This window comes from Girardinichthys multiradiatus, chromosome X, assembly GCF_021462225.1.
Source record: "Girardinichthys multiradiatus isolate DD_20200921_A chromosome X, DD_fGirMul_XY1, whole genome shotgun sequence".
NCBI classification, from domain to species: Eukaryota; Metazoa; Chordata; class Actinopteri; order Cyprinodontiformes; family Goodeidae; genus Girardinichthys; species Girardinichthys multiradiatus.
Genome location: NC_061817.1, coordinates 5,559,645 through 5,582,430, shown reverse-complemented (window position 1 = coordinate 5,582,430; position 22,786 = coordinate 5,559,645). Strand labels below are relative to the sequence as shown.

General features: G+C 39.4%; 1 pseudogene; it reads left to right on the top strand.

The window, feature by feature from the left end:
• LOC124862635 overlaps positions 1–22,786 on the top strand; it is a 64,766-nt pseudogene that overhangs the window by 5,690 nt on the left and 36,290 nt on the right.

Genomic DNA, 22,786 nt, shown 5'->3' with positions numbered 1-22,786 from the left:
GAATCCAAGACCTAAGCAGAACAATAGACTACGATAAAATAACCAAAACATAAGAAATCTAGAATAACCAAGAGGTAAAGGAAACAGAGGAACTGGAAGGAACAGAAGAATAACAGGAATCAGAACTGGAACACTAGAAACTAAACATAAAGAACTAAGCTAGACAGAACAGAATAAGAACACAGAGAGGGAATAAAGACGAGGAGGAACAGAAAACAGACTAGAAAAACAAGAAGTGTGCAAGGTGAAAAAGAATACCAAACCATAAATAAACACAGATATTAAAAGAGGAGCTAACGAATCTAGGAGAACAAAGAACCTTAATACAGAGACTAATCAATAATAGAACCATAAAGAAACAACCATAACCATAACTGACCTTCCCTCCATCCAGGACTTATACAGGTCTAGGGTCAGAAAAAGAGCTGCTAAAATCTCTGCAGACCCCACACACCCTGCACATAAACTGTTTAGAGTTTTACCTTCAGGCCGTCGCTACAGAGCACTGTTTACTAAAACCAGCCGCCACAAAGACAGTTTCTTCCCCCAGGCTGTTTCTCTGATGAACATTCAATAGAGTACAGAACAACAGCATACAGATGTTGCAAATGCACCTTTTTATATATGTGTATATTTGTATATTGTAAATTGTATATATGTATATTCTTTAACGCAAAAAAACAAAAACCAGAGAGCAAAGTGTACCGGAGTCAAATTCCTTGTTTGTATGTACGAACTTGGCAATAAAGCTGATTCTGAAATAGCTGCATAAAGTTGCGCGTAATGGTGGAATGATGACAGCTTTAGCCCAGCTGGGGGAAGTCGGAGGGACCGTTTTTTTCAGAGATCATGCTGATCTGCTGGCACATGATGATGGCTTATTAGCCAGTTTAGATCGCCCAGGGCAATCATTTTGAAGCTCAGTGTTACAGAGGGAAACCAGGAGGAACTGTGCGTCGCTGGTGCCAGTTCAAGTTCTCACTATGCTGCGGATCTTTCTATTGCTTTTCAGAAGTTTTATTGAATTTAATGGACTTACACTTACACTGTTATAAGGGTTCCATCTCTAAGTCAATATGCTTTTTCCTCCAATGAAAATGCTTTTTTTTAATGCATTTTCATTAAATATATGTATTCAACCTTTTTCTGATGTGCAAATGTGTCTCTTGGATGCAACAGCATGCTGGCCTCTAAAACTCATGATTCCTTTATTCTATAATAATAATTATTCTATTAATAATAGTTGTGTTGGGAACAAACCTCAGTCACGCTCTGTGCGCGATGGCTGGCTTCGAAGTCATTTCTTATTTATTTTATGTGACGTCCTGAATGGTTTCAAGTTCTTCACAAAGTGTGTATGGTGACACTCTTCCAAATATAAATATAGGAGGCATATTCATGTCATTACAGGTGATTACATGATCAGCACTGACCTATAATTGAGCTCAATGTAGCAGCTAGACAGCGCTGTGTGGATTTTAAGCAGACATTGTAGAACTAAACAGGTTCGAGCCACAAACATTTTATTTTCAGCTGGGTTTGAGTCACTAGTGTCATTCAAGAACTTGTTGGTTTGCTGTAATTCACTACAAACATCCCTCATGGTGTGTAGACACAGTCTCTCGTAACGTTTTTCCACCGAAAGGAACCGGTTTGCTTCTTTGACAGTCACAAGACATTGTCATGGTTATTTGGAATTACATATTGACCATTTGTGGAAAATTAAGAATTATCTAATATACAATTGCTAGAAGAGGCTCGTCTCCTCCATCCATCAAACAGTGTGCCAAGAGAGGATGGACGGTTTGCGGTTTCAAGAGTCAATCGGTAATATTAAAAGTAAAACACACATGTTTAATGCAGTTAGAAAGGCTTCTTAAAGTCCTGGGCATTGCTGCACCCACACTATCTACATTCTCTGCTTTAAGGCCTCCAAGATTAGTCAATGCCCTGTTCTGTGGCTGAATAAGAGGATGCTACTTCCACTTAGACTGATTTAGCAAAAGAAATTAAATCATCGGACCCAATATTGTTGTTTTGCAAGCAAGGTTTTTCATGAAATAGATTTTTGAAATAGATTTTTGTCATGAACGCCTCTTGGAGTGGACCCAAACACTGACTGGCAAGAGGTAGTGTGGCTTGGTGGGTAGCAAGGTTTAACTGAACAAAAACCTACCGACACGCAGGTGGAAGCAGTTACAGGCATGGACATGGATAGGCTTGGCTTGGCAAGGTAAACTGGCATAGACAGACATGGACAACAGACATGAGTGAAGGAGAACAAAGTAAACCAGCAACGCACAAACAGAAATGAGGAGTATATATGTGGCATGGCATAGGTAATGCAAGGAGACTGATGGACAAGGTGCAGGTGGACCGAATGAAGCTGATTGCAAGCTGACTGTGGCAGGGAGTGGAAACAAGACAGCTGGAACTAAATAGGAATACATGGACACAGTCAAACCTAAGGAACATCTTACAGATAAAGCAGAACATAAACTGACAAACACTATAAACGGAATACAAGAATTATGAGAAACTAAACCTAAGGAAATAACTAAAGCACCACCTGGATAACAATGATCAGAAGCAAGATCCAAAACATTAGAAAAACAATCAGAATCAGAGAGAAACAAAACAAAATTCAAACAGATTTAAACCATGACACTTATTGTCTGTAACGAGTAAAAAGTCAGTATAAAGTTATGCTGCGATTTTGGTTTAAGCATAAGGTGTTATTTGGACAAAAATACTTTAGAATAGAATATATCCATATTAAAATTTTAATTTGAATGCTTGGCCAATTTAACTACATGGCCAACAAAGCGCTATAACAGACAACTGAACAGTATATATTATGCCTCAAACAGGTGAGACAGGGAGACTGATTGGCATGAAGCAGGTGGACCAAATTAAGCTGTTTACTCTGAAAGAGTAAAACATGCAAAACGTGACTAGAACTAAAACAGAAAAAATAACTAAACAGAAATACAAGGACAAAACTAACCTCAGGAAATGTCACAGAAAAAACAGAATATAAACTAAAGTGCACAATGAACAGAAAATCAGCTATACTATTCTCACCAACAAGTCAGTCAGAAATGTTTCTTTATTTGTAAAGATTGTTGTTTTATGTTCATAGAGCCAGATTCCCAAGGTCATCAAGAAAAGAGTCTGCACGACCTTTGTTGAAGACACTTCCAGGTAATTTTTATTTCTAATTTTAAAAATGATGAAAATGAGCCGTTTAGGCTTATTCGATGTTATTTAAATTTATTCTTGTTCAAACATGAAGCTTTTGGTTAACAGCCAGTGTGTCGTTCTCAAAAATCATGTTAGAACACTTTTGTAAAAAAAAAAACTGAAAATTAAACTAAAACTTCACTGAATTCCTTATTCATTAGATAGTTTATACTTTTACGGTTTACCCGATCTTGTCAACCTAATAATTTGTGTTTCGTACAATTTATTGCACAGACTATTTAAAAGAAGCACATTTATTTCAGGTATTTTCATTTTCTTTTTGTCACAAATCTCTAAGTCTCTTTTCTGTATGTTCAATATTTCCTAATTTGCTCATAAATCCTATAATATAGATCCACGTGTGTTTTTACAGAACAGACATCCTCCACAAGATCCTAATGTGCAAGATGTAAATTGGATCTTTTAAAAATTGTTGCAGGTTTTTTATAACTCCCATCAGCAAATTGGCCTTTATTCTTTACACTAGGTGTCTTCTAACGTTTCAGTGTCTGGCCTACAAAATAACATCAACAGAGACAAGCTAATGCTGCTTGAAGCATGCAATGAGATTGTTTTGCACTCCAGGTCCTTAGGGCACACTGCTTGGTAAGTAATTATGATGGTTGTGGTTAAAAGAGAGACCCGAGTGCAGAACAAGGTTGTGTCAAAGCAGCATATTTAATCATGAGAAAAAGAACTACAAAGAGCAGGTTGTGGAACACATCTGGCAAAGCACGGGAACAGTACAGAGCAACAGAACAGAAGGCAGACAACGACAGAAACCAGCAATGAGTATCGACAACCAGAGAGCTTAAATACTGAGGGAAGTGTGGAAACAAGCATAGTAAGCAGGTGAGAGCAATTTGGTGAAAATGAGGAACAGCTGAGGCAGAGGAGCTGAATGGAATAAGTAAAACTTCAGGAAATCCCAACTGTGATAATCTAAATGTACAAAGAACACAAGAATGAACAAAGAAAATACACAAAGGACTGAACTAAAATGTCAACACTTTAAAGAACATAAACAGGGAAATTATGAAAACAATGACACAAAAGAATGTTCTTTTTTTTTCTTTTTCCCACGTATCTGGTCCAAATACTTCTGTTCCCTTATTGGCCTGTCCTTGAGATCTACAGAAGCCTGTTAATGATTTACGAATTTAAACTATGTAATAAAGAACGCAAATATGAAAAAAACATGCTGGCTGGTGTGTCCCATAAATCATAAGTCAAGGATAATGGATTTAGCCCAACATCTAAATAGTTACAACAGTCCACACAAGAGTGGATAAAAGCATGGACAACCCTCTTGTGATCCCTAAGGCTTTGCTTCAGCAATGAGTCATAGTTGTAAAAAGCTTGACTCATTAATAGCACTCTCCCTTCACACATGATACCACCACCTATACTGTGGTTCTGGTCAGAATGTGCTATCCCCATGCAGACTGAGTCATAAGTCACCAAATGGCTTAGTACCAATATACATTAAACACTTATTGCTGTGGTATTAACCTTCCAGACCACTCAGGTCTTCAAGTTCAAGTCCACTCTTCACACCCAGAACCAAAAATGGAAAAGCAGTATTCACTTTTTATGCTCCACTAATCTGGAACAAACTTCCAGAAAACTGCAGAAATTCTGAATCCCTGAGTTCCTTTAAATCAAGGTTAAAACCCTATTTGTATAGAGTTGCTTTTGATTCTTCTACACTTAAATAAAAAATATTGGTAAAAGCTTCTGCTGGGGATAAAGGTTGATTAGGATATTCCACCTTGAAACAGACATCGCAAAGGACCTTGCTGTCCTCAGACACAGTGAGAAGCAGTTCACTGTAAAAGACCCCTTCCCAGCAGACAATATAACTTCTTCTAGGGCTCTCCTAGAAGAAGTTATAAGGAAGGTACAAAAAGCCAGTCTCTGACTCAGTTCAGACATGGACTAGTTTAAAAAGGAATATTCCCCCATTATTGAGATGCATAATGGGTCAGAACAGCTTGAAGGTGCTGCCTCAACCCCAGCCTCATCCACTATTTCGTGTTAAAAGAATTTGTCGTATTTTGTTGTGGTTTTTAAGGAACTGAAGAATGCAAAATCTAGGAACACTACTAACAGCAAAGAAATTGCCAAAAGGACTACATAGACAAATCCTGATTACCTCCACCACTGAACAGAGTTCAGGCGGGTGACCGAGAGGTCGTCCCGAGGAGGCACAGAGTTCAGGCGGCCAGCACCTGCGATGCAGGGAGAACCGGGAGGCCAGTGGCAGCAATGCAGGAACCTTGGAGGCTGGTTGCAGCAGAGAGAAAGCCTAGGAGACTGGCAGCACAGAGAATCTAAAGACTGACAGGGAACTGGGAGAACCTGAGTTCATCCCTAAACCCCTTTGGAGCACGAGGCAAGACGTCCTCAAACCCATCTGGATAAGAAACGGGGCAGTTTGTCCCCAAACCCCTCTGAATACCAGAGAGCATGCTTTAACTGCCACAGTGACAGATGTGAGCGCCGCTGCCTCTGTCAACGTGAGACTCGCCATAGCTGCCGCAGCAGACAAAGATGAAGCAAAGAGGTCAGCTGTTTGTTATTTTTTGCAAAACACTGGAGGGCAGCAAAGGAGCACCGAACAAGCAGCACAGGAGCGGGAAAGGAAAGGTCTGCAGCTTCTCTTCCAACAGCAGTGGAGAAGGCAGGATCTCTATGGCTTCTCCATAATGGGCTCTCGCATCTTCCTCCTTCTGCTGGATCCCAATAGGTAGCTCTGAGGCTCCATTGACTGCTTGGTCCAGATGGCTGGATTCTTTTGTGATATTTTGTGAAGGTTTTGCAGAAACAAAGTGTAAGCAAGAGGGTCTGAGAAGCATGGTGAATTAAAGATGTTTCATAAGAGAACTGATAACTTGCATGTACAACAGGACATGTAGCATGGGCTGAGTACCTGGCATGGATCAGACAGGCAAAAAAGAAAGACAGACAGTCAACGGACATAGAGCAGATGAGCCAAAAGTAAAATCCAGTAGAGAAAAATTACAACCAGACCATATGAATAAATAGGGAAGAGTGGAGAAAGGCAGGGCAAAGGAGGAGATGAGACACAGCTGAGATAAATGAAGGGAAAAACAGCTGAAAGAGGAGAGAACATTGGAAGGATTCTAACAGAAATCTAAATATAATGGAATACAAGAATAAGAAAGCAACAGGAAAAAAAAACAGATAAAATAAGACTCAGAACCTAATACTAATGGACACAGGGACATTAACTGAAGAATACCTTTTTGCCCTACATGCAAAATTATTTGTGTGGTGAAAACTAAAAACTGCACATCACCCTGAGCACAACATACCAACAATAGTGGCAGCATCATGCTGTGAGGATCCTTTTCTTCAGTCGGAACAGGGAAGCTGGTCAGAGTAGATAGAAAGGGGGATGCAGCTAAATCCAGGAGAATCCTGAAAGACAATCTGTTAGAGGCTGCAGAAGACTTGAGGCTGGGGAGGAGTTTCACCTTCAAGCAGGACAACCAGAGATACAATGGAATGATTTAGATTATTGATTCTTAACTATGGTCCTCACAAAGTGTTTTCCTGCTGTCACACACCTGACATAATGTGTTAGATGTGATTAACAGGTTTCTGAAACACCTGATGGCATGCTAAAGATGTAATTCAGTCTTTTAAATTAGTGTGGTAGAGCAGGAACACATCTAAATAATGAAGGACAAGCGACCCTGAGGACCAGGATTGAGAATCCAACTGAGAGTCAGTGACAACACTAGAAACTTTATGTTCAGACATTCTTGATTCAGTCTAACTGAGTTTAAACTATTTTGCAATGAAAATGGGCAAACTTTTCAGTCTGTTGATGTTCAAATACCTGCGGCTGTAGCTGAAGTAAAAGGTGGTTCTACAAAGTATTGACTCAGGTTGGCTGAATATAAATGTACAGCATTCTAGATATTTTCTTGTACAAATGTTGAAAGCCATGAAACATTTTTCTTCCATGTCACACAGCGGTATGAATGACTATTGGTACACACTTTTATATCACAGCTGCTGAATAATAATAATTGTATAGTTTGCTTTCCTAAATATCAGTTTTTCCTAATTATGTACAAAATCTTACCTTATTTTACACTTGTTACATCAGTTTTGTACTGTTCAGTAATTTGTAAAGTTTTAAAGTTAAACATATTCCTAAAATTGGACTAAATCTTGTCATTATCCATGAGATCTCAGAATAAATGGGAGGTTGTATAAGTCACAGAATAAAAGAATTATGTGTTTTGTTTATGTGGCAGTAATGGAGCGCAATGTCAGTGCGGTTGTCTACGGGAAATACATGACTCCGCGGCAACAGGAGACAACTTCGAAGCAATGACTGTTACCAAGTGGGACAGCCAGCAGCACTCCTCTGAATATCCCACAGATGCTTTTGGACAGCTGGAGTTTGCTGGAGCTGGACGCAGACTCAGCCATGTGAGAAACATTGTCTTTACACACACACAATTATCCATACACACAGATTAGGTAGACTGATACCACCCTACTTAACCAATACAGGCAGAGATAACTCCTCCTCTGCCCCTAGTTAAATGTCAACAGGGTGTGTCGGGTCTGATCTATCAAAACATGTCAGCATTAATTTTCCATGGGCAGAATATATTTTAAACACCAACCACCTAGATGAATTAAACAGTTATGTTTGTGTAGCTAATTTATATGACAGAAACTGGTACCTGCGGGGTACAGTAGTTTGGCTTCAGTGTGACTGAATGCTGCTATTTCTAGCCCTGTATATTTTGGAGTTCTAGAGACATGCAGACAGTCTCATAATGAGTGAATGTATTAAATAAAGAAATGTACAGGGCTGGAGACTGGAAGTGATAACCACAATAACCACAACTGAAAGCACTGAGATGTAAGAACACAACAGGCACAACCAACAGAAGGATCTAGCAAAGATTTAGACTAACTAAGAGATCTAAACTAAAGTGGTGATTGCTCAACAAGGAGCACAAGGAGGTTGTTGATTAGTAACAGGGTGTAGGTGTGAGAGAAGGCAAGGAATTTAAACTGAATAAATGGAGAAGGAAAACTGAAAACGTGCGAACCAGGGAAGCAAAACTACAGAAAGCAGAAAAATCTACAAACCAGAAACAGAACAAAACCCAACACAAAAATAAAGGAAGATACCAGCCAAACGATAACAAAGAAACTCAGAAAAAGAAACAACAGGAACTAGGATCTTTTGATATTAACCTCAACTAATAATTGCAACTCAGATCTGAGTATAAATATGTTTAAATCAAAACACAAAACAGAAGTCACACAGTCATGGCAGACATTTGCTTCATAAAAAGAAGAGGCTATTTACCTACTTAACATACCAAACTTATTTAGTCATCTTCTAACTGTCCTGTCGTGAACTTCAACCTTTAACCTACTAAGGCCTATAAAGTCTTACATGGAGTTCACTTCTCCGAGTACTGCTCAATCTGAGTTTGGGTTGTATTTGCTGGAACATCCACTATTGGACAGAAAGACAGCTGTCTTAAATGTAGTCCTTAAGTAATCTATGACTTTCTGTATGTGTAATAATGGACCTCAAATAGTTTGGAAATGGCCTTACGTCAATTTCAATTTTATTTATATATCACCTTTAAAAACAACAAAGTTCACCAAAGGGCTTCACAAGATTAAAAGGGAGTGAAAATAAAAAAGTAAAATTAATAAAATGAGACTAAAATAGGTAAACACCACAACATAAAAAACCTGATGGGACTCCGAGCTGATGGGACCTGAATTAAAAGCCAACGTAAAAATACAAGTTTTTAGGCAGGATTTTCACAGTATATTCTTCAATTTGGACGTAAAATGCACTAAAGGGACCTGGTAGGATAATCTCTGCCCCAAAGCATATAAGGGTTTAAAGGTAAATAATTTTAAAATCATTACAAAAATGTTCATGTAGTGTCAAGTTGTGTGGGTTGTTTGTAGGCCTGAAGTGCAGGCAGAAATTAAGGAGCAGCATGATGAATAGAAAGATTTTAATGATATCAAAAAACAAAAACTCACAGCCAGGCACAAGGAAAACAGGACATAGAGTACAGACAGGAATATGGGCAGAGCAATGGAATAATGGAAAAATCCAGCAATTAGCAATGAACACCAGTGAGCTTATATACTTACAGAAGTGTGGAGAAGGACATTGAATGCAGGTGTGCTAATCAGGGGATAATGTGGAGCAGCTGAGGCAGAAGGAAATCGGGCATATTGAGGGAGAGACACTGTACAAAGAACAAATGTACAAAAAACATAACACAAGAATAAACTCAGAAACTAAACACAGAGGGATTAACTAACATGGCAACACATTCTAAAACCATGATCCCAGTTCCATTGAAGTTGGGACATTGTGTAAAACGTAAATAAAAACATGATACAATGATTTGCAAATCCTGTTAAACATACATTATTTTCCATAATGTAATGATGAAAATTTAACATTCATATATTTTAGATTCATTGCACACTAACTGAAATATTTCAGGTCTTTTATTGTCTTAATGCAGATGATTTTGGCATACAGCTCATGAAAACCCAAAATTCCTATCTCACAAAATTAGCATATTTCATCCGACCAATTAAAGAAAAGTGTTTTTAATACAAAAAACGTCAACCTTCAAATAATCATGTACAGTTATGCACTCAATACGTGGTTGGGAATCCTTTTGCAGAAATGACTGCTTCAATGTGGCGTGGCATGGAGGCAATCAGCCTGTGGCACTGCTGAGGTCTTATGGAGGCCCAGGATGCTTCGATAGCGGCCTTTAGCTCATCCAGAGTGTTGGGTCTTGAGTCTCTCAACATTCTCTTCACAATATCCCACAGATTCTCTATGGGGTTCAGGTCAGGAGAGTTGGCAGGCCAATTGAGCACAGTGATACCATGGTCAGTAAACCATTTACCAGTGGTTTTGGCACTGTGAGCAGGTGCCAGGTCGTGCTGAAAAATGAAATCTTCATCTCCATAAAGCTTTTCAGCAGATGGAAGCATGAAGTGCTCCAAAATCTCCTGATAGCTAGCTGCATTGACCCTGCCCTTGATAAAACACAGTGGACCAACACCAGCAGCTGACACGGCACCCCAGACCATCACTGACTGTGGGTACTTGGCACTGGACTTCTGGCATTTTGGCATTTCCTTCTCCCCAGTCTTCCTCCAGACTCTGGCACCTTGATTTCCGAATGACATGCAGAATTTGCTTTCATTCGAAAAAAGTACTTTGGACCACTGAGCAACAGTCCAGTGCTGCTTCTCTGTAGCCCAGGTCTGGGGAATGCGGCACCTGTAGCCCATTTCCTGCACACGCCTGTGCACGGTGGCTCTGGATGTTTCTACTCCAGACTCAGTCCACTGCTTCCGCAGGTCCCCCAAGGTCTGGAATCGGCCCTTCTCCACAATCTTCCTTAGGGTCCGGTCACCTCTTCTCGTTGTGCAGCGTTTTCTGCCACACTTTTTCCTTCCCACAGACTTCCCACTGAGGTGCCTTGATACAGCACTCTGGGAACAGCGTATTCGTTCAGAAATTTATTTCTGTGTCTTACCCTCTTGCTTGAGGATGTCAATAGTGGCCTTCTGGACAGCAGTCAGGTCGGCAGTCTTACCCATGATTGGGGTTTTGAGTGATGAACCAGGCTGGGAGTTTTAAAGGCCTCAGGAATCTTTTGCAGGTGTTTAGAGTTAACTCGTTGATTCAGATGATTAGGTTCATAGCTCGTTTAGAGACCCTTTTAATGATATGCTAATTTTGTGAGATAGGAATTATGGGTTTTCATGAGCTGTATGCCAAAATCATCCGTAATAAGACAATAAAAGACCTGAAATATTTCAGTTAGTGTGCAATGAATCTAAAATATATGAATGTTAAATTTTCATCATGACATTATGGAAATTAATGAACTTTATCAGCAATTGAATGCGCTACAATGACAAGAAATTTAATTTTATTACTGAGAAACCTGTTTGTTTTTCTGCAAAAATTCACTCATTTTGAATTTGATGCTTGCAACACGCTCAAAAGATTTCCTGAAGGTGCTTTGAAATAAATTACATCACATAGAGACTCCTGGTGTCCTTTTATTGGTGCTCTGTTGAGAGCATAATGACCTACTGCATCTGTGTGTGGTACACCACCTGTACAGTGGCTCAGAGGAAATCGTTCCAGAGGGTCATTAACGCAGCCTAAATGATCATTAGCTGCCTTCTCCACACACTTGAAGAACTTCACAGTTCCCACTGTCTCCAAAAAGCCCATAACATTATGAAGGGCACATTTCACTGGGGTCACTGTCTGTTTGAACTGTCACTGCCAGGCAGATGCAACAAATTAAAAGCAAGGACAAGCAGATTCAAAAACAGTTTCTATCCAACAGCAACAGCTAAACTTGATACAGCCACAATGTAAAGGGAGATGCAAAAATGGAAATTGTGCAATCAGTATGAATGTGTGTACATGTGTTTCTTTTATCTTTCTGTTTTACATAAATTACTTATTGCTCAAGACCTTAGAGACGACCTTCTCTAACGTCATTGCTGATGTTTTTTCTTCTTGGCATTGGTTTGATTAACATATGTATGCTGCAGAGCAGCAAACTGCCACTTAATCCAGGGTAAAGACCAAATCATGTTAGTGTACCCTCCTGCATAAAATCCTTGGTTTAGAAGAGGGTTTACTTTTTTCACCGGGACTATTTACTTCTGTATTTTTACTGAGAGACTTAATGTGTCAACAATGGATTAATGCTATGCTGTCTATCTGTTTCAGTTTCTGCGGCTTTCATGTGACACACCTCCACAGGTCATATACAATCTGATGATGACCGAATGGGGCCTGCCCACACCCAACCTGGTGGTATCAGTGGTGGGAGGTGTTGGCCATGAGAAGATTGAGCCATGGGTGATAAATATCCTGAGGAAAGGACTGGTTAGGGCTGCACAGAGTACAGGTAAGAAGCAACCACTCTGCATTGATCTGGCCAATACTTAACATGAAAACTTTGAACTTTACAAATTAAATATGACCAAACAATGAGAGCAAGTTTCTTAGGAAGATTTCTCTATTTTTAAATTTAAATTGTTCCTGAGGAATCAACATGGATAGTTTTAGATACGGCTGTGTTCCAAGTACATCTAACATTGATCTGGGACCAATTTTACCTATTCAGGTAAAATTTGCACAAACTCTCTTAAAATGGCACAAAATACCAATGAGAGTATGCGAACATGCCTTGAGTACATAGTCTCAATCTGTCTATCTCTCTGCCTGCTGGGTGACATCACAAATTTTGATAAAGAAATAGATAAATCCCACATGCTTCTTACAGTCTAACTATACTTGTCCAGGTGCCTGGATTTTGACGGGGGGGGGTCTGAGAGAGAGTGTTTCCCGCTGTGTGGGAGAGGCTGTGAGAGACAATGGGGCTGTGGCTTCAGCTGTGTCCCAGAAAAAAGTAATCGCCATTGGAGTGGCTCCTTGGGGTCTGGTGCACAATAGGCAGCAGCTCGTCAACCCCCAGGTAGTCAATCTTCTGTATTCTGTTTCACAGCTGAGGGGGAGGTGTCTAATGTCCTAAAGCTAAGCATGACAATGATGGCTGACAATGGTGGCCATTTGATTCTTGTGTTGCCGGTCTGAAGGGAAGTTTCCCAGCTTGTTACTATGCCCAGAAATCAACAAATGACATACGCTGTTTGGACAACAGCTGCCAAGCTTTCCTCTTGGTGGACAATGGGAGTGTTGACCAGCAAGGCGGAGAGACAATCTTTCAAGCTAATCTGGAGGACTTCATTTCCCATCAGCGCACAGGCATCTATGGTGAGATAGGTTTTTTGTGTCTTTAATCATCTTTTTTCTAGGGACAGAAGATAAAGATTTACTTCATCTGCTAAATGTTGTATTGACATAATGCTACGGAAAATAGCATAAAACTGAATGAGGGTAAAATTTATATTTTTTAGTTAAGTTATCATTAGCTAAACAATGTGTGATAATGTGAGCAGCTGCCTGGCCTCTATAAAGCCGGGAGTCACTTTATAAATACTTTTTTGTCCCCATTTCTCATTCTTACATCACTGATTTGCATCATAGGTATACTGTTTAGACTTGCTAACGTTGGTTATGTTGGACTGTAAAGAACTACAGTGAACACAAATCTAAACACAACACCTCTGTTGTTGCTCCCATTTTTAATGAGCTTCACCCAAATATTTAAGACTTTTTCTATGTACACAATGGCATATTTCTCACAAATGTTGCTTACAAATCAGTCTAAATCTGTTTTTAGTGAACACTTTCCTTTGCTGAGATAATCCGTCCACCTCACAGGTGTGGCATATCAAGATGCTTACAAAATTATTGCACAGGTGTCCCTTAGGTTGGCCACAATAAGTGTTCACTAAAGCAGATGTAGATAGACTTGTGAACAATATTTGAAAAAACTATGCTTCTTGTGTACATAGAAAAAGTCTTAGATCTTCGTTCAGCTCATGAAAACAAGAGCAATAACAGAAGTGTAGTGTGTATATTTGTTATATTTGTTTGTTCAATGTACTTTTCAAGTAGCCCAGCCACGAACCAATCAAATTGTGAGCTTTTATATTTGTGTTTTAAATATCTTTAGTACAATGGCACCGCAACTTTAACATGTGTCATCTTTGCCTTAAGTATGTCAAAAAGTAAACACATCCTGCCTAGGTGTTTCCTGTCTGAGTTAATAATAATTAGGAAGTAAATCAGACACTTAGCATAACAAGGTTTTAGATCGCTCTAGCAGTAAATTAAATTATGTAAGGGCAGTAGAATGCATCTGTGTGAGAGGAAAATAGAAATAAATGGCACATCTAGCATCTCTGAAACTGCTCCTGTTGTTGGATTCTCTGGTCTCCAAATCTAAACAGTTTTAGGTGTGGATATTGCCTCCAAACTCCAGAACTTATTTGACCAGTCTTTCACTTGAAAAGACCTTTAAAGGTCTAGGAGAATTGGGTCCTAGATACTGGTCCTTCTCAAAATATTAGCATATTGTGATAAAGTTCATTATTTTCCATAATGTCATGATGAAAATTTAACATTCATATATTTTAGATTCATTGCACACTAACTGAAATATTTCAGGTCTTTTATTGTCTTAATACGGATGATTTTGGCATACAGCTCATGAAAACCCAAAATTCTTATCTCACAAAATTAGCATATTTCATCCGACCAATAAAAGAAAAGTGTTTTTAATACAAAAAACGTCAACCTTCAAATAATCATGTACAGTCATGCACTCAATACTTGGTCGGGAATCCTTTTGCAGAAATGACTGCTTCAATGCGGCGTGGCATGGAGGCAATCAGCCTGTGGCACTGCTGAGGTCTTATGGAGGCCCAGGATGCTTCGATAGCAGCCTTTAGCTCATCCAGAATGTTGGGTCTTGAGTCTCTCAACGTTCTCTTCACAATATCTCACAGATTCTCTATGGGGTTCAGGTCAGGAGAGTTGGCAGGCCAATTGAGCACAGTGATACCATGGTCAGTAAACCATTTACCAGTGGTTTTGGCACTGTGAGCAGGTGCCAGGTCGTGCTGAAAAATGAAATCTTCATCTCCATAAAGCTTTTCAGCAGATGGAAGCATGAAGTGCTCCAAAATCTCCTGATAGCTAGCTGCATTGACCCTGCCCTTGATAAAACACAGTGGACCAACACCAGCAGCTGACACGTCACCCCAGACCATCACTGACTGTGGGTACTTGACACTGGACTTCTGGCATTTTGGCATTTCCTTCTCCCCAGTCTTCCTCCAGACTCTGGCACCTTGATTTCCGAATGACATGCAGAATTTGCTTTCATCTGAAAAAAGTACCCTGGACCACTGAGCAACAGTCCAGTGCTGCTTCTCTGTAGCCCAGGTCAGGCGCTTCTGCCGCTGTTTCTGGTTCAAAAGTGGCTTGACCTGGGGAATGCGGCACCTGTAGCCCATTTCCTGCACACGCCTGTGCACGGTGGCTCTGGATGTTTCTACTCCAGACTCAGTCCACTGCTTCCGCAGGTCCCCCAAGGTCTGGAATCGGCCCTTCTCCACAATCTTCCTCAGGGTCCGGTCACCTCTTCTCGTTGTGCAGCGTTTTCTGCCACACTTTTTCCTTCCCACTGAGGTGCCTTGATACAGCACTCTGGGAACAGCCTATTCGTTCAGAAATTTCTTTCTGTGTCTTACCCTCTTGCTTGAGGGTGTCAATAGTGGCCTTCTGGACAGCAGTCAGGTCGGCAGTCTTACCCATGATTGGGGTTTTGAGTGATGAACCAGGCTGGGAGTTTTAAAGGCCTCAGGAATCTTTTGCAGGTGTTTAGAGTTAACTCGTTGATTCAGATGATTAGGTTCATAGCTCGTTTAGAGACCCTTTTAATGATATGCTAATTTTGTGAGATAGGAATTTGGGTTTTCATGAGCTGTATGCCAAAATCATCCTTATTAAGACAATAAAAGACCTGAAATATTTCAGTTAGTGTGCAATGAATCTAAAATATATGAATGTTAAATTTTCATCATGACATTATGGAAAATAATTAACTTTATCACAATATGCTAATATTTTGAGAAGGACCTGTAGATTACAGCTGTTTTGGCATTTCTGAAGATGAGCGGTTTAAATTCAGGCAGCTGCTCAAAATGTTATGGCTACCTGGTGCATAGTGGTTTGGTATTGTAAAGTGTTTAATATATTGTTCTCAGTTACCTGCCGTTTTTTATTTAGCAAATGTATTTTCTTTACCAAACAACAGGTAGTGGCAATATTGAAATTCCGGTCCTTTGCATACTTATCTCAGGAAAAGCCTGCATGTTGGAAGTGAGGAAACTCATGCATTAATTCAACACTACTACATTACAAACTGCAAAATGGTTGGCACTACGGGGGATGTAACAGTATGTACTGATCTAAAGGTTTATTTCAAATATGCGACTTGGAAACGTTTGCGCCTAGAACTTAATTTGCCAGAACCTTCTACCTTCCCTAGCTATCAGTTGTGTGTGCTGAGATGGTTTCATGGGGAGGGTTACAGTTGTAAAGTTAAGTAAAGTTATTCAAAAGTTTGTGGAAATATGTAACTGTTGTAGATTATTAATGAATTGCACAGGGGTGAATCACACCCCTGTTTGAGCGCCAGAAAGAGGAAAGGAGTTCCAGTTCCAGAAAAATAAAAAGTTGTGATTTTCCATAATACATTAAATAAGTATGTTTTATTTATAAAAAACCTTTTACAGGTCAAAAACCACCAAGTACTTTACAATAAATAAGTGCATAAAAAACACAGATTATTAAAACATAAAAGAAAAGGTGAAACCAGCAAACATGCAACATCATAAAACTAGTTAAATGCCAGTCTGAATAAATGAGTCTCAAGCTGCTTCTTAAAAGAATCAAGACAGACAACACCTTCCACAACCTGGAGGCTACAGCTCATAAGATTTATCACCTTTGATCTTAAAATGTGTTTGAGGAACCATAAACAGCCTTTACTGTTAGATCTGAGACTGTGAGAAGAGGTGTGGTGCTCCAGAAGGTCAGAGATATGAGGCAGGGCTTGACCACACAGGAACCAAAAGTGAGGACTAAAACTGATTTCTGAAATCTACCTGTATCCAATATAAAGAGATCAGACCTGGAGTAACATGCCATCTCTTTTGTGTGTTTGTTAAAAACCTTGCAACACCATAGAAATGGTAAGACAAATCCAAATTGCAATTTTAAACAATAGCTCAATAACTGCATGCTTTCTAGAACTTGGAGCCACACCTGTTAAATGTGAAGGATTCTAAATTTCTACAAGTCAAGGGCCAAAAGCAAGATGGTTTTATTTCATCAAGTAAAGATGAAATGTCATCTAGAGTTACTGGATTAAACACATTCAGAGACTAAGAAAATGGAGAGCCAGAAATAAAGTAATGGACAAATGCTTCCTGTGGCATTGTTGAGTTTTAATTTTCACCAAAAACTTCAGAAAGTTATTAGTGTCAGCTTTAGAGGACACAGGTAGTGTTGAGATTACAGGGACACTTGAGAAATGATTGTTTCAAGCAGGGAACTCAGAACTTTTCTTATATAGAGAAATTAGATTTGAGAAATATTCCATTCTGGCACTATAATAAATTTCAAAAAAAGAGATCCAAAGTTCCCTGAGGTGGAGCAAGTGAACATCAATATTAGTGGATTTCCACATGTGTTCTACCTTATGACAGTCTCTTTTGTTTTTCCAAATTGATCGATTTATCCATGGAGAAACTTTTTTTTTATATGATATGAAGGCAGTTTTCAGTGGTACCACAACATTAAGAATATCAGAGCAATGATTATTAAACCACTGCGTAGCAACATGATCATCAGGGCACTCCCTCAGCAAAGATCAAACAAATCCCAGATCTTCAGAGCAACATCCTCAGGACTCGACGTTTAGGTGGCAATGGGTCCAAAGCTATGTTAAAACAAAGGTTAAAAGATACGCACCAATGATCATTAACATGAACATCAATAACACACAAATTAGTGTTGTGACTATGAATCTGAAAATATTTAATTTTAATATTTTATCAAATAATATTTCGGTCTGTTAAGGGTTGTTTTGTGAATACCAGCCCAGTAAGGTGATGGTATTAGGACAAAATAGAAAGGGTGAGCCAAGCTCTGACATTATTGAACAGCAAAAACTCTGCACATATATGGAATGAATTCACACAGTTTCTTAAAATACAAGAATTTATTAACAAAAATAAGTCAACTCAAAGTCAAACATATTTCAATCAACAAACTCTTTATTATGCTAAAACAATCCAGCTAAACTACCAAGCAGAATTAAAGAATAAGGAAGACTAATGGACAATGTACAGTATAAACAGGTTGATTAAAGATGATTAGAAATCATGACCGTTAGAGTGATGCAACATTACCATGCAATGTTTATGTTTGAGAACCAAGGATTATCTTGAAGAATCTGGATGTGAAGTTAAGTTAGTCTTGGAACTAATTTAGAAAATAATCAGCAACCTTTAGACAACCATTCATAATGCAAGATCAGATAAAATGTTATTTTATTAAAATAATGTTTTAATTAATGATTTGCTGAATAAAACCAACCTTCTGGATGACCATTTCTCAACAGTGTCTCATTAGCTGCCTTTATTTATTAACATAATAATTAAAGAAATATTAAGGAAATAGTAAAATATTTAAAGAAATATTTTGAAAAAGAGCCAAATCTTCCTGGAGAAATGGGGCTTAATGGTATTTACTTAGTTATCAAGTTTAGTAAAATAATGTTTTTAGGGAAATATTATTTACTAGATTGAAAACTAACAACCTTTCTGGGTAAATACTCTTTAGTATGCAAGCACGTATTCTTTGCTGTTAGCAGTTAAAGATAACAAAAGAAGCTGAGAGCTTATCACCAGAATCAAACACACACCTTTAAATACGTCAATAAAAGGATTAAAAGGCATAAGCACGGACGGCGCGTTATGATCAATCTTCTGTGTTCAAAATCACTCTTTAAATAAAATTGTCTTAACTTTAAAAACACATAAACACAAAACTCAGCACGCATGCTGCAGATAGCCTGCTAGCACCAAGATAGCAGAGTTTCACACAAACAAAACTTCATAAAATGAAAAACGTTTAGATCATTTCATCCTAAATCTCTGTCCAAACCCCTAACCTCATTTGAACCGTGTTGAGGAGGAGTTGTCTGGGCAACGACGACGTTTGAAGAAAGTTCTGTGAACAAAGGGTTAGCTACAGCTAACCTCCGGAGCGGTGGCTGGGCGGCTCGCTCTGTCCGCTGACCACACTGCACGTTAACTGCCGTAACCACGGTGATGCGTTCCATTGTCCTTGCTTTGGGAAACTGCTGCACTCGGCGTCATGCTGGGAACTCTTTAACTTAATGCATATGATCGTATGACACTCTCGGATCCAGTTGAAGATTTATGTCTGTTTGCCAGCAAAGAGACATTAGCGCGCCGTCTCTCCTAACAGCCTCGCAGCGGAGTCCGGATGGAAGAGAGTGACTTGTGGGGGAAGTGGGGTTTTATATGGACAGTGGCATCATGGGAAGTCTGCTGTTACACCTTTTCTTGGCTGTGCCGGAAGTAGGTTAAATGCAATTTATTTTGAAAGTTCCAGAAACGTTTGTACCGAATCTTTCATGTTGTATCCATGGCTGTGGGTCCCAACATTAGTGATGTTTTGCCCAAGAGAAGAAACAAGTGTGTAGCCTTATGTGTTAATGGGACCATAGACATACTGAATGAACTTCGATAAAAGGTCAGTTGCTGTGTTACAGTTAATGTCATCCACATGTATGTTAAAATCCCCAATCATTAAAACTTTCCCAAGTTCATTAAAGTTCACGATAAAAAGATTGTAAAATCAGAAAGAAAAGCACCAGCAAGACCAGGATAATGGTAAATTATTTGAAAGAGGTAAATGGATATACGTCTTCTCCCTCTGCCTATTTTTAGTGAGAAACATGAAATCCATACTTTTACTGGTGCATAGCTGGTTCAGAGAAAAGGATTTGTTAGTGTGAATTGAGCATTGACAAAACAATTCGAATCGGAGGTGACAGCATTGCCACAAGCTAATCATTAAGGAACTGACAGCAAACTGTCGTAGTTGAGGTTTGTGTGGTGGACCAAAAGGCAGGCAATCTTGGAGGAAGCAGAGTGGGATCAAAACTCCAACTTTAATTTAAAGAGTTCACTCACATGAAGGCGAGGTGCAGGGTGACAAGATAATCCAGTTTACTGGGTATTTGAAAACAGGATCCAATGTAAGTGACAAAAATCCAGAGAGACATCAAAGAGACATAACAACACTGCGTGGAACAAAGGACAAAGACGAACTTAAATACAGACAAAGGTGGACATGAAACAATAGGGAAGGTAATCAGGGACACAGGGAACAGGTGTGACATGGAGGCAGAGGGAGCAAGTGAACCAGATAGGGATAAACGAGGACATGGAGGAGCTTGACGAGACAAACAGTAAACAAACCCGAGGGACTAGAACACAGGGAGATAACAGAGCTAATAATACAATAAATAACACAGTCAAACAGAACAGAACTTAGGAAACCAAGCACCAGAAACGAGGACTCAGGGACTAACCAAACTAGTAGTAGAAAAACACCTTATAAAACGTAAACAGTTACAGAATCAAAAACCACACACAGAGACCACACAATAAACAGAACAGAACCTAGAAAATAAAACACCAGAACTGGGAACTCAAAAACTAACCATACTAGAACAGCAAGACACCTGACTAAACGTAAACCAATACCAAACCAAAAACACACACTGTGACACAAACATCTTTCCAAAACTCTTTGTAGTTTAGATTAGGTTCTTCTTTGCCCTGATAGGGAACTGGTTCAAAAACTGGGTACGTAATCCACCAGAAAAGCAGAGGTGTCCTTTTCAAAAAGCACTCTTTGTCAGTTTAATGCTAGGCCTGCAGCCCCTTCTTTTCAGTCTCATTTTCTTTGTTCTCGCCCCCGTTTACTTACTCGGGGTCATAGGAACAGGTATTCAGGAGAGAAGGAGAACCCAAAAGGAGATGAAGGAAAAACTGTATGTAGTCCTCCCACCTGTCAGTAGTTTGTTTTCCATAGATACTGATGTTCAACAAAGTACATGGATCACAGGTTTGAGCAGCGAAGATACCATTATGGCATAACAAAGCTGTTCTGACTGCATAAAAACTATAAAATAATAGAGACACCCAATACAAACACAGAGGAGCAGAAGCAGCCAACCCAAACAATGGTGCCATCTTCCATCAAACACCAAAACTGAGGATTCTGGTACATCGATTATACTTAACTTATGTCAAGTCACTCCACACTCCATGGAAAGGTCATAGCTTTAACAATTAAATAAATTGTGCCAAAAATTTGTTTTTTCAATTTTGATCTGGGTGGGTGAGGTTGTTTTTATTTGTTCTGTCAGAACTATCAAGGGTTCCAAAGTCTAAAAATATTATTTTGATCTGAGAATCCAGCTCCTCTGCTGTGGAGGCAGAATAAATATCTAAAGCTCTAGAAGCAGAGAAACAGTTCAAACTAGTCTACGGTTTATTTTTTCTGTAAGTTTTAACCATAATTGGATTTTAAATCACAGAATTCTGTGAAGTATACTTAAAAATATACTTGTTTTTAATTAATGTATTTCACCACTAATTAAACAATCTAATTATCAATCTGACAGGAATTATTCTCCTGTCCCATTGAATGATCACTTCTTATATAACTGAAAAGACCAGGAGTTACAGGTCCTTCTCAAAATATTAGCATATTGTGATAAAGTTCATTATTTTCCATAATGTCATGATGAAAATTTAACATTCATATATTTTAGATTCATTGCACACTAACTGAAAAATTTCAGGTCTTTTATTGTCTTAATACAGATGATTTTGGCATACAGCTCATGAAAACCCAAAATTCCTATCTCACAAAATTAGCATATTTCATCCGACCAATTAAAGAAAAGTGTTTTTATAACAAAAAATGTCAACCTTCAAATAATCATATACAGTTATGCACTCAATACTTGGTCGGGAATCCTTTGGCAGAAATGACTGCTTCAATGCGGCGTGGCATGGAGGCAATCAGCCTGTGGCACTGCTGAGGTCTTATGGAGGCCCAGGATGCTTCGATAGCGGCCTTTAGCTCATCCAGAGTGTTGGGTCTTGAGTCTCTCAACGTTCTCTTCACAATATCCCACAGATTCTCTATGGGGTTCAGGTCAGGAGAGTTGGCAGGCCAATTGAGCACAGTGACACCATGGTCAGTAAACCATTTACCAGTGGTTTTGGCACTGTGAGCAGGTGCCAGGTCGTGCTGAAAAATGAAATCTTCATCTCCATAAAGCTTTTCAGCAGATGGAAGCATGAAGTGCTCCAAAATCTCCTGATAGCTAGCTGCATTGACCCTGCCCTTGATAAAACACAGTGGACCAACACCAGCAGCTGATACGGCACCCAGACCATCACTGACTGTGGGTACTTGACACTGGACTTCTGGCATTTTGGCATTTCCTTCTCCCCAGTCTTCCTCCAGACTCTAGCAACTTGATTTCCGAATGACATGCAGAATTTGCTTTCATCCGAAAAAAGTACTTTGGACCACTGAGCAACAGTCCAGTGCTGCTTCTCTGTAGCCCAGGTCAGGCGCTTCTGCTGCTGTTTCTGGTTCAAAAGTGGCTTGACCTGGGGAATGCGGCACCTGTAGCCCATTTCCTGCACACGCCTGTGCACGGTGGCTCTGGATGTTTCTACTCCAGACTCAGTCCACTGCTTCCGCAGGTTCCCCAAGGTCTGGAATTGGCCCTTCTCCACAATCTTCCTCAGGGTCCGGTCACCTCTTCTCGTTGTGCAGCGTTTTCTGCCACACTTTTTCCTTCCCACAGACTTCCCACTGAGGTGCCTTGATACAGCACTCTGGGAA